Source organism: Myiozetetes cayanensis, unplaced genomic scaffold (genome assembly GCF_022539395.1).
Source record: "Myiozetetes cayanensis isolate MyiCay16 unplaced genomic scaffold, myiCay2020 scf2-11, whole genome shotgun sequence".
Classification (NCBI taxonomy): Eukaryota; Metazoa; Chordata; class Aves; order Passeriformes; family Tyrannidae; genus Myiozetetes; species Myiozetetes cayanensis.
The window spans coordinates 100,672,488-100,690,163 of NW_026087411.1; positions in this window are offsets into that span (position 1 = coordinate 100,672,488).

Sequence of the window (17,676 nt, forward strand, 5' to 3'; positions counted from 1 at the left end):
GATTCTTCACTGAATGCAAACAATAGAGAACTTAATTATTGCTGAGAGTGTCACTGTAGCATTATGGAACAATTTGAAATTCAACTTGCCTGGCTAGATTTATTTTAAGTCTGACATTTTCAGCCCTAGCTTTCACTCTCTGGGTCTCTTTTTCACTCTGACAACACATCAATCTATTTTCTAACAGTTCTAAGATTAAAATAATCTCTCTTAATCTGAATTTTTTTCTCCCTTATTTTATACTGGGAAAAAAAGATTTATCTGCAAATCCAATGTGGTACAGGAAATATGTTTATAAAGGAGACAAATTCAGGCCAGCAGCATCTATAATCCATGCGTCCTTCTTGTCATAGGTAAAGCTACCTGAAATGCAATGAAAAATGCTGTTTACTTGAAACTATGTTTAATGGAAACAAATTGATTTCTCTAATACTTACAATGAATAGAAGCCAAAACATTTCATTGCAACTTCAGTGCATTAGGATGATAGACTGCAATCTAGACTACTAGATTAAAATGTTCATTGTAATAGCAGACACTGTTAAGTATGTAGCATTTTCCCTGCAATATAAAATTCAAAGGGATATATTTAGAACATATTTTCCCACTGATGCCAAATATATTTTGTCCTTTTTTTTTGCTTGGAAAATTTCAAGATGTCATCCCTTGTTGTGATATGGAACAATTTGCAAGTACTGGGCATTATCCACTGAGAAGGCGCTCCTATTCTTGTGTACCTCCATCTGAAGGAGAGGCACCCAGAGGCAGCACCACCTCAGAGCGCAGTAAGACACCTACCTGGTGCACCACATGGTGCGACTGGGCTGCTTTAGTGCCAGAGGCCCTCTTTCCCAGGCACAGGCTGCAGGCCACTGTCTGCTGCAGTCAGGATCTTCTGTGGCTGTAGAGCTCCAGCTGAGATTTGTGCCATCAAAGCTGAGCAGGGTTATCCCCATGACAACACCTGAAGAAGAATTTATACCCACATTAGACCTAATGGCTCACAGTCTGTTCCTGGATGCAGCCCCACTCTCTGTGCCCTTTCCACAAGCATCTGAGTGGACATTATATCAGCCAGCCTTGGTCTGGTATCAGCATACAACAGTCATTTTGGATATGCTGCTGGAGACAAGCAGGCGTCTCCAGAGACTGTCTCATCCAAAGATGCAGGGCTGGATCTCTCCTCAGAGGTGCTGTTTCTCACCATTGACTAGACAGGAGGAGCTGAAGTTTCAGCATACACAAAATCCCTGGAATTTAGATGGCTGCTTTAAGGGATGTCTGGTTTTTGCACAGCTTACTACTGCAAGGTGATGTAACCCCCAAAAGCACTTGTGAAAAACTAGGAAGTTTTGAAGATGTGAGGTACAATGTGATCAAACAGATGTTGTGTCACTGTAACCAATGAGGCAACCTCTGAAACAGGGCGGAGGGGGCAGGATGTCATGTCAGAGATTTACACAGGGCTTTCCTGGAATGGCTCTTTCACTGAAGGACTCATCATATGCCACTGTGCCCTCAAGATAGAGGTTCTGATACAGAAAATCCTTAAATATCTGTGCAACTGTAAGCATGTGATTCAGGTATGTAATACGTGTCCTCTGTGTCAAGCAGAGGCGGTGCCAGACAGCAGCGCTGGCAGTAGCTAGGGAGAGAATTGACACTGGAATGTGCCCTGTGAGAGACCACCATGGATGGAGGTGCAGTCAAGTCTCCTTTGCCTGATCTGCCAACAAAGCTCTTCACTTCTCCCTGCTGCCTGTGATCTTTCAGGAACTCCTGCAACCTCCCCTTAGACTTGAGGAATAATTAGGAAGACAAAAAGCTATGGTTGTGATTGATCGAACATCTTGTTCTGAGTAGATGACATAGGAACATAATGTTCACAGTCCCTAAAAATCTGTAACCAGAAACTTTCCAAAGTGTCTTGAGGAGATTTCAACACCACTTTAATAAAGTGAAACACCTGCTGAGATTTAAGTCACCTCTCGGAGAGGAACACAAAGTACAAAGCACACACATTAAAAATAAAGACATAAATGGTCTTCAAGACTCTATAACAGGAACAAAATATCATTGTCAGCTTTGTGAAGTTGCTAGATGTTTTATTCTAAATTCTGTATTTTGGTTCATTAGATCTCATTCCTCTTCCATTGAATAAATGTCCAAGGCAGTTCCCTGGTGCCCCATGACTGCAGGAAGCACAGCCCTGTAGAGACAGTAGCCCTGAGGAGTATGGGAGTCGATGTATTGGTGGTCAGTCTTGCAGATGGAGAAGGTCACATGTACAAGGCTGCTTTGGGGCAAAACCATCCCCATGTCCCCATGGTGAAGGAGAACAGGATGCTCTACACCAGCACTATTACTAATCCCACACTGGGGGCTTCTGGCCCACAGCACAGCAGAGGCAGCTCAGCTGCCTCCACATGCAGTGCTGAGAGGGACTTGTGTGACCCAGCTCTCCTCTGGCCCTGGGTGCTGTCATCTTCTGTCTTTTATTGCTGGCAAGAATTACCAGATGTACCTGAAGAAATGACCTGCATTTCCTCCTATGGCTGCTGAACTACCTCTGGATTTAACTGTTTCCAGTAAAGATGCCACAGCAGGAATTCGTGGGGAGCTTGACTTCCTAAAAAAAGCCAGGGTTTATTAATCACTTCTGCCTTACCACTCTTGTCATGCTTCTATTTGACAATGGCAAGAAAATTTATAGCTGCTCTTCTCTAACAATGGACACAGTATCTTTACAATAAAAGCAAATGGGAATTATCTCCTAGCCATCCACTCCTCTGCTATACCAGACTCAGCTTCCCCCTTTGATTTTTGCAGCTCCCTAGCTCTGGTTTCCTCCTGTAGATGTAGAGAGACAGGATTTCCCTTAACCTCCTACCCCCATCCTCCTGCTCTTCTTCCTAGTTAAAGACGTGGCTGTGCTGGTTTTGGCTGGGCTGGAATTAATTGTCTTCACTGTGGCTAGTATGGGGCTGTGTTTTGGATTTGTGCTGAACACGGGGTTGATAATATAGAGATGTTTTTGTTATTGCTGAGCAGGGCTTACACAGAGCCAAGGACTTTTCTGCTTTTTGTACTGCCACACTAGCAGGGAAGTTGAGGATGTATGGAAGGTTGGGAGGAGACACAACCAGGACAGGTGATCCAAACTGACCAAAGGGACAGTCTCTACCATATGACATCATGCTTAGTATATAAATGGAGGGGGGGGGTGGGAAGAAGGAGGAAAAAGGAGTTTGGAGTGATAGTACTGGTCTTCCAAAGTCCATTATGTGTGGTGGGTCCCTGCTCTCCTGGATATGGCTGAACACCTACCTGCCCTCATTTTTAATTTGCTTGTGTGCACATCTTTTGCTTTCTCTATTAAACTGGCTTTATCTCAACCTATGAGTTTTCTTGCTTTTACCCTTCTGAATTCTCTTCCCGATCCTGCTGGTGGGGGAGTGAGCCAGTGGCTGCATGGGGCTTGGTTGCTGGCTGGGGTTAGACCATGACATGGCTTATTTCTTTTGCATGCACCCTGTGAGTCACCAATGATTGATGATAAAACGCCCTTCGCAGTGGGGAGCAATTGGAGTGAGCTGGCTAGAGGCTCTGGCAGCCCTTCCACTTCTGACACCAGCAAATTACATTATGTTTTAAAGCAATGTTTTTTTCTCCTAGGCTCCAGGCTGAGTATGAGGAGAACATGGCTCAGCTTTGATTTTATTCTGTTGTTCAATAAACTATTTTCTTTTAACAAGTTAAAAGAGGATGTTTTTCCCAAGATATCATTAAATATTTATTTACTGTTTAGAACTCTTCAGTAAGTAGCAAAGGTCTCAATTTGGGAAAACACAAAAGTTTCTGTAAAACCAATCTGAGCTTACTAGCTGAATATTAAAATGCAGGATGGGTGAATTAGTAACTAATTCACGCATAATAAAACTCATATGCATCTAGAAGTAATTAGCCTATTGTTTTGATTCAGGGAATGTTTGCTTAATAGCCTCAATAGCTGCTCACTTTCCCAACCAGATCAAAATTAACATAAATGGAAGTGACAGTTAGATAAAATGAATAATTTCAATAATAAGAAATTCAGATTTTGTTGATGTTTCTGTAGATGGCCTGAAATCACTGAATTTTAACTTTTCTGTGCCTGGAAAAGCTCCTTAGCTCACTTAAAACAGAAAGATGGTATTAAAAACACTTGGCAGTGGCTAAGAAGTAAACACTGAAGGCATCTGCTTATTATGGTAAGGCAAAACTTTGCTCAAGTGTTCAAGACGATGAAATTTCTGGGGGAGAGATGAGGGATGAAGTATCAACCCACTGAGTACACCTCCTCTGCCCTTGTGTGCCAGCCAGAGCCTGTGCCAAGCCCCAAATTGCATACGCCCCCCCATTGGACTTGACGAGAAGTGGGGTCTTCCAGGTATGAGCAAGGGCCCATTTGTAATATGAGTATGGGGGACATGCTGGACCTTGTCTAACACTGTTTTTGTGATAATGTCAGGTGTCAGATGGACAAGCTGGATGCTGGCCCCAGAATTGTGTGCTGAGCAGCATCAGGAATTTCTAGGGAATCAAAGCTTTCATTTCCCCAAACTACTTATTGAATGTTATTGCCAGGCTTCCAATCTTAGCCCTTCTACAATGAAAGTCAAAATCTCTGTACCTCCATTTCTCCAAAAATACACACAGATAGTACCTCTATTTCTGATCAGCAGCTGTCACCATGTCAGTGGCTACAGAGTTTCCTCATGTCGCTCATGCAGGGCAGGTCACGGACCCCATAGTTTAATTCTTCACTAAGCTATGGCATGTGTCATGATACTTCCCTGCAGACAGAAGAGTCATTATCATGTAATCACAGCATCATAGAATGGCTTGGGTTGGAAAGAACCTTGAAAGATCATCTAGTTCCAATCCCTCTGCCATGGGCAGGGGCACCTTCCACTAGACCAGATTTCTTAGAGCCCTATCCAACTTGGCCTTGAACACTTCCAGGGTTGGGTGGGAGATCCTGGATCCAAGTCTCACTGAATTATTGAAATGGGTCAGAACCAACTCACTGAGTTTGTGTGCATGTGGGGAAGGGCTGGGCCTGGACCTGCAGGTCCATGTAAGGTCTGCACATCAGGGCTGTGCTGAGGGCACAGGGCAGAGCTGAAGGCAAGGCCTGCAGTCCACACCACACCCCTGCAGCCCTGGTAGCCACCCCACCCCACACCCCTGCAGCCTGTGACTGCTACAGCACAATTCACTCTGGCCTGGAAGGCACTGCCTGGATATCCCACCTGGGAGGGAAAACTGAGCTCTATAAATACATGAGACTCTGTGAAGTCTCCCTCTTCTCTCTCTTCTTCCTCTCCAGCTGGCACCATGTGAATCATTAAGTCTTGTCAGTAACTATTCTCTTTTCTCTCTCTCTCCTTCTCTCTTTCTTCTCTCCTTTACCTCTTTTAATCTATTGTTTTCTTTTATTCTTTTCCTTCTTTTGCAGGTAACTTAAAACCAATGAACTGTGTTTTACTAAAGCTGGTATATGGATTGTTTTTAGTGGTTGTTTCCTGTGGAATGGGTCTTTGTGCTGAATTTTTTAGTGAAATGCTTTTTTCTTGGTTGTATTTTACTCCTGTAAAAACCTTTTGCCAAAATATCTTGTTTTTCTCGCTAGATTAAAAAGAATTTCTCTTAGAGAAGAGTGTGTGACTGTTCCTCTGGATGCTAATTAGAGGTTATAACAAACAAAAAGGCTTTTTAAAAGTCTTAAATAAAAATGTAACCACTCTGGGAAGTTTATAGCTTAATCTAAAGTGCAACAATGGGGCATCCACAATTTCTTTGGGCAACCTGCTCCAGTGCCTCACAACAAAGAATTTTTTCTTTAACATCTAATCTAAACTTACTCTCTTCCCATTTGAAGCCATTCTCCCTTGCCATATCACTACATACCCTTGTAAATAGTCTCTCTCCTTCCTTCTAGTAGGCTTCCTTCAGGAACCGTAAGGTCCCAATTAGGTCACCCCAAAGCCTTTTCTTTTCCAGTCTGAACAAACCCAATTGTCTCACCCTTTCCTTGTAGGAGAAGTGCTCCATCCCCCTAATCAACTTGGTGACCCTCCTCTAGACTTGCTCCAACAGGTCAGTGTAATGCCTTGTAATGTGGCATAACAGGGCATAACACAGTCATGCACAATGGTTTTGCCGTTGCTTTGAGAGGAGTCAGTCTAGATCCAATAACAAAATAGGTTCAGGAGCATGGAATGTTGGATTGCATGGCCCAGGGAATGCTCTATAAAAGCCAGAATGGGTCTGCATAGCATATGGGGACTTCAGCCAATTTCACCTTCAGTAATTAGTAACATGTGCCAGGGGAATCTTCTGAGCTATTAACTACCTTAGTTACAGACCAGTCTACTCTAGACTTGTATCTAGAAAACATACCATCACAGTTCAGTTTTGCAAAGTTTCTCATTCAATCATAAGCAAAGATAAAAGACCTGAAACTCTAAATTTGTGTTTCTTTTAAAAATTCCCAACAGTAGCTTTTTATTTTTATGTCAGTACTAGAAATGTAAGTCACTCAGTGATAATAATTTACTTATAAGTGGACAGAGCTGGGATGGGATTCAGATCAAGACTGAGATAATGACACTTATGTGTCTGCATATTGGTAGCTACAGGAGTCTGAAGTGCCTCAACAGCCTTTCTACTCAAAATAGACCTACAGTCGGTTCAATTATCTAAACCTATGGGAATTTGAAACTCCGTAGGACTACTAGGAATTTTGCACAGTAATGGCTGTAGACTTACAATACAGGATAAAAGTTTCACATATTTCTGTAGGTATAGGTGTCTGCTGACCAGTTTGAGCCCTGCAGGTCCATAATTCTCAGTGGACACTGGGAATAAGTCCCATTTGTCATAAAAAGCCTTCCATCACAGTTGTCCTGGTTCAAGAAGGTCTGAATAACCTTTTGGAAACAGAACTGGTCCTTTGACCACAGGGCCAATAAATGGTTCTCCAGAATGAGCTACCTCTATATTACTGTGATGGTGACCCAGCACTGTCACAGGCTGCACAAGGAAGTTGTGGAGTCTCCATCCTTGGAGATAATCAAAAGCAATTTGGGCATGGTCTCAGGCAATTGTACCTTGTGTGGTCCTGCTTGAGCAGAGGGGTTGGACCAGATGACCTCCAGACATCCCTTCCAACTTGGTTCTGTGCTCCTCTTGAACTGGTCTTTTGGATAACAAGAGGACTTGTTTTTCTAAGATTGCTGTGCTCTGGAATTAAATATAGTCAATATTATGTATAATTATATCTAATTACATATGTTAACTGAAATTCTTTAGGCCTGAGTACAAAAGCCATTTATGTTGTTTATTTACAGAGCTACAGCAGGGGTGCTGGAAAAGTGGTGGAGTGTGAAGGAAAAGAACAGAAAGAATAAATGAGAGTTATCTGGCAAGACAGTGAATTTTGGCATCTTTTTTTTAGCGGTGTGAAGAGCTACTGAATGCTGGAGAAGACAGGACAAGAGCTGTACAAATATGAACTTGCCACAAAGCCCCCACTTCATCCCTACCCTGAAGGCCAAGTTTATGTTCTGAAATATCTGCTTGGTAAATCATCAGCCTATAAAAATGATGTAGCTGGATAATATGATGGAATGCTTAAAAGTACTTGGTCTCATAGCTATTATGGAAAACCAAAGATGTTCTTTGACATCAAGGTAGCTGTGTTAACACCTAGTCTTTGCAGATACAAGGCACTGTGGGTTCTTTAATCTCACTGTAACTAGTAAGATATAGATATAAAGCTTGCCTTGAGTAGCTGTACCAGAGACCTTGTCTCTGCTAGGATTTTGTGCTGTGACAGGTCCTTTGAAATACCTCTCAGTCACAAAATCCTTTTTTCTCTTGCAGTGAAGACACAGAAAGTTTACTTGTCATTCAAACAAGATATCACAGTTCCCTTCTTTTCACTTTTCCCTTATATTGTTGCATTCTCTTTCTTTTCTGTGCCTAACATATTTATTTTTTTCAAAACTTTTGAAACAGGCTACTTATCAGTAACAAATAGATTTGATCACTGTGCCAAATTGTGCCAAAAACATTGCCAAAATGGCAATGGCCTGTTAGAAATATGACATTTGCTATATTCTTTGCTCCCGAGTGAAGATGTTCTTTCTACCACAGAGTCCAAGTATAAATGCATGTTTTCCTATTGGCAAATTCACTTTAACCAACCTTTTAATGTTGTAAGGCCTTCTGTGGAAGAAGAGAAAGCTTTGGGAGGGTAGGCTCAACAGAGCCCCCAAAAAATCAGTCATCCCAACCATGTATTGAGCCTAATTCTGGGATCAGTCACATATGTGTAATTCCTTCAGCTTCAGTGGAATTAGCCCTTCATTAAGTAAAGGAGAAAAGATCAGAGTTAAGCTCACAAATATTAATTTAATCATGGCAGATTTACATGCAAAAAGCCACTTGTACAATAGAGCAGGATGATGATCCTACACTCTTTGAAGTGGTCCTGACACTAAGTATTTCTTATCTCCCTTGGGCTCTTTTCACTACTCTGTGATTTGCATAATACCAAGGTGATATCTTGCCTTTGGTTTGCCTTTGATTTGGAGGATATGCTTAGTTTCCAAAATCAGAAGTAAGTTAGAAAGAAATTACATTTGTTCTAAAAGTCAGAGTGAGTTTTTCTTCTTTCAGGTTGACATAACCTGATGGATTTAAAAATTGATAGAGTTGAAAAATGCTGAACACTCTCATTACAGCTGCAGATCAGCATTAAAAATAAGAGTTATTTTTAGCAGCAAGGCACCCTTGTCTTTATTCATGTCGCTTCACTGAAATATTAAATGGTAATTCACAATTCACTCATTTTGACATCTTGCTACTTTTATCTTCACTTTCTTTTCAAAGAAAATGTCTTAAAATTTCAATATTAACACTGTGCTGGGTGTCCTTGGAAGTCACCCCTGTTCTTAAATGGATTGGTCAGTTTGGCCAAATGTATGTCAGCTGGAGTAAGGCTTTTGAATATAAAAAGTTCATAATTTTGCATGAAAAGCAGACTAAGAAGGAACTCAACTTGTGCTGAACATCTCAGGTGCAGGGGTGTTGGGCAGTAACAGAAAGCTTTAGAAACCATGTGCGTAACCATCATTTGTGCTGCTCTGTTTTAAAACTCATCTCATGCTATTTTCACACCCAAAGAAGAGCTGTTTGTTAACAAAATGTGGCTATTATGTTAAATTCTGACCTTGGATAGATACGTGTGAAATACTGCCAAGCTTCAGTTTTCACACAGTTTTAAAAGGTTCTGTTCTAGCTGAACGCATCACTGCACTCTTCAGCCAAATTGCTGCTCTGTGACATTTTTCAGAAAAGGAGGAGTACAACATGGAATTGGTTTTCTGTTTTTTCACAAAGTAGACATTGACCCCATGTAAAAATCCACTTTCCCAGAAAGGCTTTAACACTGGTATAAACCCTACCCTCTATCAGGCAACACTGCTGGGCAATTAATCAAGATTTTTGTGGGTTTTGTTAATTCCAGGTATATAAAACAGTTAATGAAGCTGAAAGCTGTTATTAAACCTCTTCATAATTTAGAAATAAAGTATTTCAGGAGGTTTAAATGAGATAATTAGATATTTGGAAACCTTCTCTGGGGCTAGACCTTACCAGGAGATTTCAAGCAGTTCTTTTCACAGTCATGGCATAAACAAGCCTGCAAACAGGGGTGAGGTGCTGACTGTAAGTTTTGACTGCCTACTTTTAGTCTGCAGATTAGTAGGGAGCCCAACTAATGCCCCAGGTGAGGAAAGAAAGGGAGAGTTGTTTTGTCTGAGTGAAGCCTTGCGGGAGGACCTTGTGGAGGAGTTACCACAGTGTGGTGGTGTGTGCTGGACAGGGTTAGACCGTGCACTCCCTCATCTGATCCAAGAGCTGTGGCCATCAAAGAGTTTAGCAGAAAGGAGATGAAAATAGCTGTACTAAGGTATCAGCTTCAAAGGGATCAGGCTCTGTTGTCCAGGATTTTCTATCTGGTCAGCTGTCTTACCACAGCTAATTCCAGCACCTAACAGAAATATTTGAATTGCTACTTTTAGCATACATTCTACTGTCTGCATATTTGCCAGAGGGGAACACAGGAAGATATGAGTGTTTAACAAAGAGCTGGTGTTACTGACAAGCAGATGCCATGAATATTATATTTACACAGCAATGATTTACAAGCATCAAAAATCATAGGTGCAGCTCCAAAAGTCAGAGATTTTATTTTGAAAAGCATATAAGATTATTTTTAGATAGTTTGTTGCTATTTTTTTTTAATTCAGCTTTTAAGTTTCTATCTTTACTTTACTTAAACTTTATTTGTATTTTAAAGGGTTTTTTTCCCCAACTTTTCTTCAGAAGTGCAAGCTGATGCTCTTCTGCAGTCTCTGTATTTCATCATCTGGGTCCTTCTGAGAGACACTAAATTACAGGTACATGACAGACTCATAAGAGTTGTCACAGAGTGATGGCTTGGATTTTTTCCTGAACTGATCAAATAGTTTATTTGGAAAGAAAACATCATGTTTCTTTTCTCAAGATTTAGCTGCACAGGTGAAACTGATTTCCTAAGAAAAATAGCATGAGATAACCAGAAAATGCACTGTAAATCTTCCTGTCATGTAATTTGAAAGAAGGATCCTCCATGTCCCAGGACTGCTGAAAAGAGGACTCATTTATATCTCTTCTCCCTTGGCACCCAAACTTTGAGCTGACCTTGAGCTCACCTCCTTCCCCGTGTAACCCTGACTGCCTGTGACTTGAATGTGCCCCTTTTGGCTTATTGGCATTTCTGTGGTGGTGGCCAAACAATCCAAGTCACAGAAGGGTTCGGAGGGAAGGCACAGACCAACACAGATGGCATCTGCAGAGATCATTATTATTTCTCAGAAATGACAGCAAGGAAAGGAACTCAACTCTGCATCAGGAGCAGCATTTCATTTTGAATGCAATGGTTCTGTCACTCATGGAGCTACTTTTAGCTTTAGGGCTCAGTGCTGTGCCAATAAAACTAATGGGAATATTGTCATTGCCAGAAGAGAAAGCAGTGTTTGGCCTTTCAGAGCAACACACTTAATTCTAGTGTGCAGCCTGGCTTCAATTTTTAATGAGAAAATGGGAATAAACAGAACAAAAAGTGTTCCACAAGTCCCACATCCTCAATAAATATGGAATAATGGTAGAGCTAAAATTAATTCTATTTTTTACAATCTGGATAGAGAGGCGAGACAGTCTGAGGAGTGTTTACTACATCAAGCACTACAGCCCAACTAATTTCTTCTTCATCTTGGCTTGGATTTATTTGATGTCTGAGTTCTCAACTGATGAACTTCTGTTACTCCAAGACCAAATGACCTCTGTGTGTTCTGGGTACAGTGGCCTTAGAAATGTCCCCAGCTGAGCCCAGGGGCTCTGCTTACCCTCACTGAGCTCCAATGTGCTCCTCTAAATTCCTAGATGTCCCCCAGGAGTGCAGCAAGGAGTAACATTACAGGATTTCAAGAGCCAGGAGCACTGGCTATGGGAAATGGGAGTAGTTCTTCAATATTAAGCTAGACTGGGACCATGCATATCTGAGAGAGAAACCCTAAAGGGGCTTCCAATAACTTACTACTATCTCTTCTAGAGGAAAAACTATTCTTTTAATTTGCTTATAAATTCTTCTTAATGGGCTTAAACTGCAGCAAGGGAGATATGGGCCAAACACTAGGAAAACTTCCTAGGGACTAGAAGAGCTAGGCAAGTAACAATTTGGCAAGGGACTCTGGTGTTCCCTCACTGGAGCTTAAGCAGCGTTTTGGGCTAGTGTCTGTCAGAAGGGATTCAGGGGTAGATGCTCCTCCTGCTGACAAGGACATGCCTTCTAGAGCTTGTCCAACTCTGTTTTTTAGCACGGTACAGTCACCAGCTATCTTAGATGTTCCAAGATTTTGTGTCCTCAGCATGTGGCCTCCAGGAGAAGGCTGGGGATGACTGGAAGATCTTAGTGACTGGAACCAGGATGACAAGAAGTGGGGGTCAGAACCTATGCAAGGGTTAAACCAAGTAAAATTTTCTTTATCTGTAAGTCCCCTAAGCAGTGTAAATGCACTTTACAAACCACTGCTGATATTTTGTTCCAATAAATTTGCATTAAATTATTCCAAACTTATAGCATGCCCACAAAATGCAGTGGAAAATATTTAGGATTTAAAGTAATATCACTCAGACTTATACTGTCAACAAGCATTCTCATGGATAAAATCAGGTAAATGTTTATGTGACTTACATCAGACTTTGAGATCAATACAGCCTGTGTGACAGAAGAATGACAGTTATTAATCAATAACATGGGAAAGCTGTTTTTGGAAACCAGCAGTATGCTGGAATTTAGATGAAACTCAAGCAAGCAATGATAATTTTAACATACTTTATCCCAACATTTTAACTCGGCTTCTCAAAGGTGCACTTTCTTGTTCACTATTTTTATCGTGCATCCCTGAATGGATAGTGGCATCTATCTCCGTGTAATGTGGAAAGAGGAGACATAAAAATGGCATGGCAAAAATTCTCTCTGGCTTTGGGGCACTTTCCTGCTAGAGCTGTTTCTCAGCAGTAGCTGCAACACCCTGATGCTGGTGATGGACAGTTTATGGTGCTGAAATATGGTGGATTTCTTGATCCTCTCCTCAGTCATACAGAAATGTCAGGTTGGTGAATATGAATGATCCCCACATGTACTGGAAACCTTTTTCCAAGTTACTTGTTAACACTGTCAAATTGGAATTGCAACAGACTTTTCTAATCTCAGAGAAAAAAATCCTTCTTCTCTGTAGATTCAATGTTTTTCAAAGAACATTAATATTTCCTGAGATCATTGGCTTAGATATCAAAAAAGGAAGCTATGTAAGAAGTGGGGAGCATGGAAGGACATTATGGTTTGAGTGCTTGTCAATACTAAATCCACAGGATCAAAAAAAAGTATGGGGTAAACAAGTTGATAGAAATACAGAATATATTGCCAGAACAAACCAAGGTTTGTATAGCCCATTACCTATTTTATGACAGACTCACATCAGAACCCATTATTTTAATTACAAAGGGCATTGCTGCTAGCACACACCTGAATACAAACCATGAGGCTACTTAGCTGGGGCACTTGTATGTGTACTACATGGTCTGGAGGAGAGAGAATAAAGGAAGTCTCTAAGGGGTCTCTTTCTTCCACTTACAGATGCTTTGTAGCTTATATATGTGTGCAGCATCCTCCTGGTCCTCTCATGACATGGTGTATGCTGATTATAAACTACTGTAGATTGCATGCCCACTCTCCTCTGTTTTAGAGGGTTGCAAGGAGCAGTTGAACTCTGGTAGCTTCTGGCACAACCTTGGGGGTCCAGCTCTGCTGGCACAAAGCCATGGGTGGTTTTGTGCACATGATGAGGTGGGAGAGGCAGAACAGACCAAAGGAGACAGCACAGCTGCCCCAGTCCTGAGCACAGGCACTGGGAGAGAAAGCCCTTGAGCAAAATCCTGGTGTGCTTTTCAGAGTGAGCACTTGCTGAAGGGCACTTATAAAGAGGAGCAGACAGACTGTGCTGTGCCTAAGGAAGAGAAGCTCACAGGTTCCTTAAATGCAAGCAGGAGGCAAAGAAGCACTAGATACCATCATCATGGCCACAGGTCTTTGATCAACTGCTGTTGGTAGAAACAATTTTGGTGGTGGGTGTCAGCCCCTCCTTTCCTGAAAACTACTCTCCTCAGTTATTCCTTTGAGATATTTCCCTTCTCCAATCTGCAATCAGTCCCCAGCACTTAAGACATTCACAAAAATCAAGATCCTCTTCCCAGATGGAAAAGGTCCTGATTTTTACGAGGATGCTTTTAGGTGATCATAATAACAACAGTCTGGTTTGTGGCTTTTAATGGTTTCCTTGTTTTTACTTACAATGGACGGGATATGACAGCTATGTTGCTCCCTGGCTCCAAACTCCAGCAGTGGCACTAAGATGGGGACATTGCACTGGCACTGGGAGCTTAAAATGTTTATCATCTGCCATTTGCCAGTTTTCTGTCCCTTATGAGAGTTTCTGCTCAGGCTTGGATGGCCTCCAGGAGAGACTGCACCAGTGAATTGACAAGACTGATGGCACAGCACGAGTTCAACCTCCTCTTTCATGGTCTATAAAACAAATCTGACTCACCTTGTCTCTGTCAAATATTTCACACATACCCCTGTCATGTCTGCCAAGTATCTGCTGTGCTACATGCTTTGGAAATACCTTCAGTCAAGGATAGTGGGAAATGTTAACAGCAATAGGATGCTCTGAAGCCTGCAGGCTTTAAAAGAAACATATACCTTTCCAAGAATTATAAGAGATGTTTTCTGTGCCATTATAATATTAATTTATTAGAAGAAATGGCAAGGAATGGGGCCAGATGCTCCCAGCTTCTCTTAGTTTGTCTGTTTATGTGGGGCACTAATGCCATGTCCCCAGTGGCACAGAGCCAGGGAGTGCCAGGTTGACTGGCACAACCCATTCATGAACAAATTATGATTTGTATTAACAACTCCTTGCCATAAACAGAAATACCACTCTGGGCTTGAACTGTATTACCTAAGGAGTGTAAAACAGATACTGGGCTGGTAGTAAAGTACTTATGAGCCTGGACATCTGCAAAGCACTTAATGAGACCGAGAAGAACCTGTGGGACAAAAACTGCAGCAAATCCTGAATCTCTCAAACTCCCCTTTTCTGCACAGCTGAGTTTGCTACCTGCTGCCAGAGGCAGATTTGCAGGGGGTTCCAGTAAAGCCCTTTCAACAGCTGCAGAATTTGCCAGAGATGGCAAAGCCCCACCAATCTGACCTTGCTATATAAACAGAGGGCTTATTTATGATCTTGTTTGGATGATCATCATTCCAGGTTGGACTAAGTATACAGCCCTGGTGAATAACCTCTTGCACATGAAATATTTCATCAGGTACAAGGACAGAAGTAAAATAATTGGGTCCTCTTCTTTCTTCTCAGATATATCTTTTCTGCCTCAGATATATCTATTCCATCAAAAAACCCACAATGCATTGCTCAGAAATTACTTTGGAGGTGATGGATTCAGTAGCTGAGAGGATGCCCTTAAGCCAGCTAGTCCTTCATATGATGGTCAGGAGGAGGACTTCCTAAGCCAGCTCATGAATTAGTCAGATTCCACGTTTACGTGAGAATACACAAGTGGAGGGCTTTCCTCAAGTCATCAAATCACATCACCAACCACTGCACACACTATGTCAGCTCAACTCCACATAAAATGAGCACAGTTCACCTCAGACAGACTTGGATTCAGAGACAGACAGAGTAACTCCAGATGTGTGTGTCACTGCTGGGTGCCACCTCCAGTGTGAGCAACACCCCACACCAACTGAGGGCCTGGGGACCCACTGGGAATTGATGCACAGGAACAGGCACGAATAAACATCCCAGCAGGAAGAATGCAAGTACAGTGTGGTATGACCACGTGTCTTCATGTGGGAACAACAGCTGTGGGGCAAAAGATTTGCATAGGTGTTAGAGGGCTATCTGTGAGGAAAACCCCTAGCATATCGAGGCCTGGTGTATACAAACATATATGTGTATGTACACATACAAATATATATCCAAATTATGAAAAATGGTGATTGATTATTTGGAAGCACACAGAATAATATAAAATAAAATCTTTGTAATGATGCACAGTACTACAGAGCAGTATTCTGGACAATGCCTGTGACTGGGAAGAGAATGCACAATAGGCTGTGGCTGTACTGTGTCAGCCTGTGTGTCACCTGAGCAAGTATGGGAAACCTCCACCAAGCAGACAACAACTTTTCAGCCAGTGAGATGATGGCAGGGTCAGCCACCAGGACCAGACACCAAGCAAGGCACAGAGGGTACCCCTGCAATGAGCTTCCTGAAGCCTAGCAATAATCTGTGCAATCATCTAAAGGCAAGTAGCTGTGCAGGGACACAAACAACACCCACTGCAGTGCAGCAAAACCAAACCTTTGCTTGACCACACATGTGTAGTGTTAAAGGCTGCAATCATCAACCTGATGCCTTGTCTGTTGTTATTTTCTTCCCCATAAACTTGCCACTCCACATCTGGAGACTGCAAGGCACAGTGGTGGTGATGGGAATGGACTTCTGCAATAACCCCAAACTGCCCAGCAAACAGCAGCTCAACTCAGTATCTCCAAGACTTTACATATGCAGACATGCGTATGCATATGCATGTGTCCATATCTGAAAGTCACAGGTTCCCAAATGGTAATATTGATAACACCTGAAAATGGGATGCTGCAAATCTGGTAGGAAGGTTCTGCTTTTCCTGCTTATTCCTGTTCTCCTATGTGTCACAAATTGGGTGTACTGGCTGTTCTCTCCCTCCCTCCCAGTCTTGCAGCTGGGAACACATGCCATCAGCATGGATGGGGGATCATACAAGAACTCTTGTTGGCTCAAGGATGTACAAGAGAAATATCGTGCCTTACTTCCCAACAGGCTTCATCTTAGGCTGTTTCTGACAGGACAGCTTATGTTCCTCCTCCCTTCATTCCTCCCCTTTGGATGTTTCCTGTGGTACATTCTTGACTGGTTCAAAACATCTGAAAATACCTTTCATCTGCTACCTAACTACAGAAGGGTGAATATTTCAGCCTTCACAGCAAAGAGAAAACAACCATCAAATTTCCTGAAGGGTGTCAAACTATCTCTGTGACCACACATATTAATAAAGTAATGCTTATTTAAGCATGAAATGCAGCATCAAGCTGTAAAAGCTAATCAGTTTAGTGCAGAACTACATCTCCTAGCTTTAGCAGATGTGGAAGCTGTGCATGAGAGAAGGCATGGTTTTTAAAAGGGTAAGAAGTTCTAATTTTGTGATCAAATAGTACCTACCATGACATATTGTTACTGCCTAGGCACCATGGAAAATGAAAATCCAGTTTATTCACATAGAAATGTGTCAAAATCTGACACCTTAATTTGAAGACAAAGATGCAATCCAGAAAAAGGTGAATGCACAGCCATGGCAATAGAAAGGAGCTTACACAGCACATAGAATTTCGAAAAGCATATTTAATAATTTAATCTCTATAGGGAAAGGAGATAGACAGAAAAATAAAAAATTACCCAGCTAAGCGAAACAGGAAAAATTGTACTAATCAGTGCAGAGAAAATAAAATTATACATGGACAGTCCTCTCCAACTGTGAAGAAGATGATAAAGTTTGGGCCTTTGAATTGTTAACACTTCTGCTAGTTTAAAATAAAAGAGAATCCCTGGTAAGTTACAAAGGTAAAACTAACAGTTCCATTTGTTGCAATTAGTAAGACATTAATGAAGTTACTGGCCACTGATAAATAGTTATGAAAGTCAGAAAAGAAAAAGATAAATCCAAAAGATCAGAAACATAATTGACCTGGAATTCTCAAAGACAGAAGAGAGAGATGCATATCCATAATTTAGTACCCTAAACTGCATAAAACTCCCTAAATTATTTTGATTAAAATGCTGTAAGTACAAAAAGCACAGGCATTAGCAGTTCATGAGAGCCCCAGCAAGATGCATTCAGAAATGT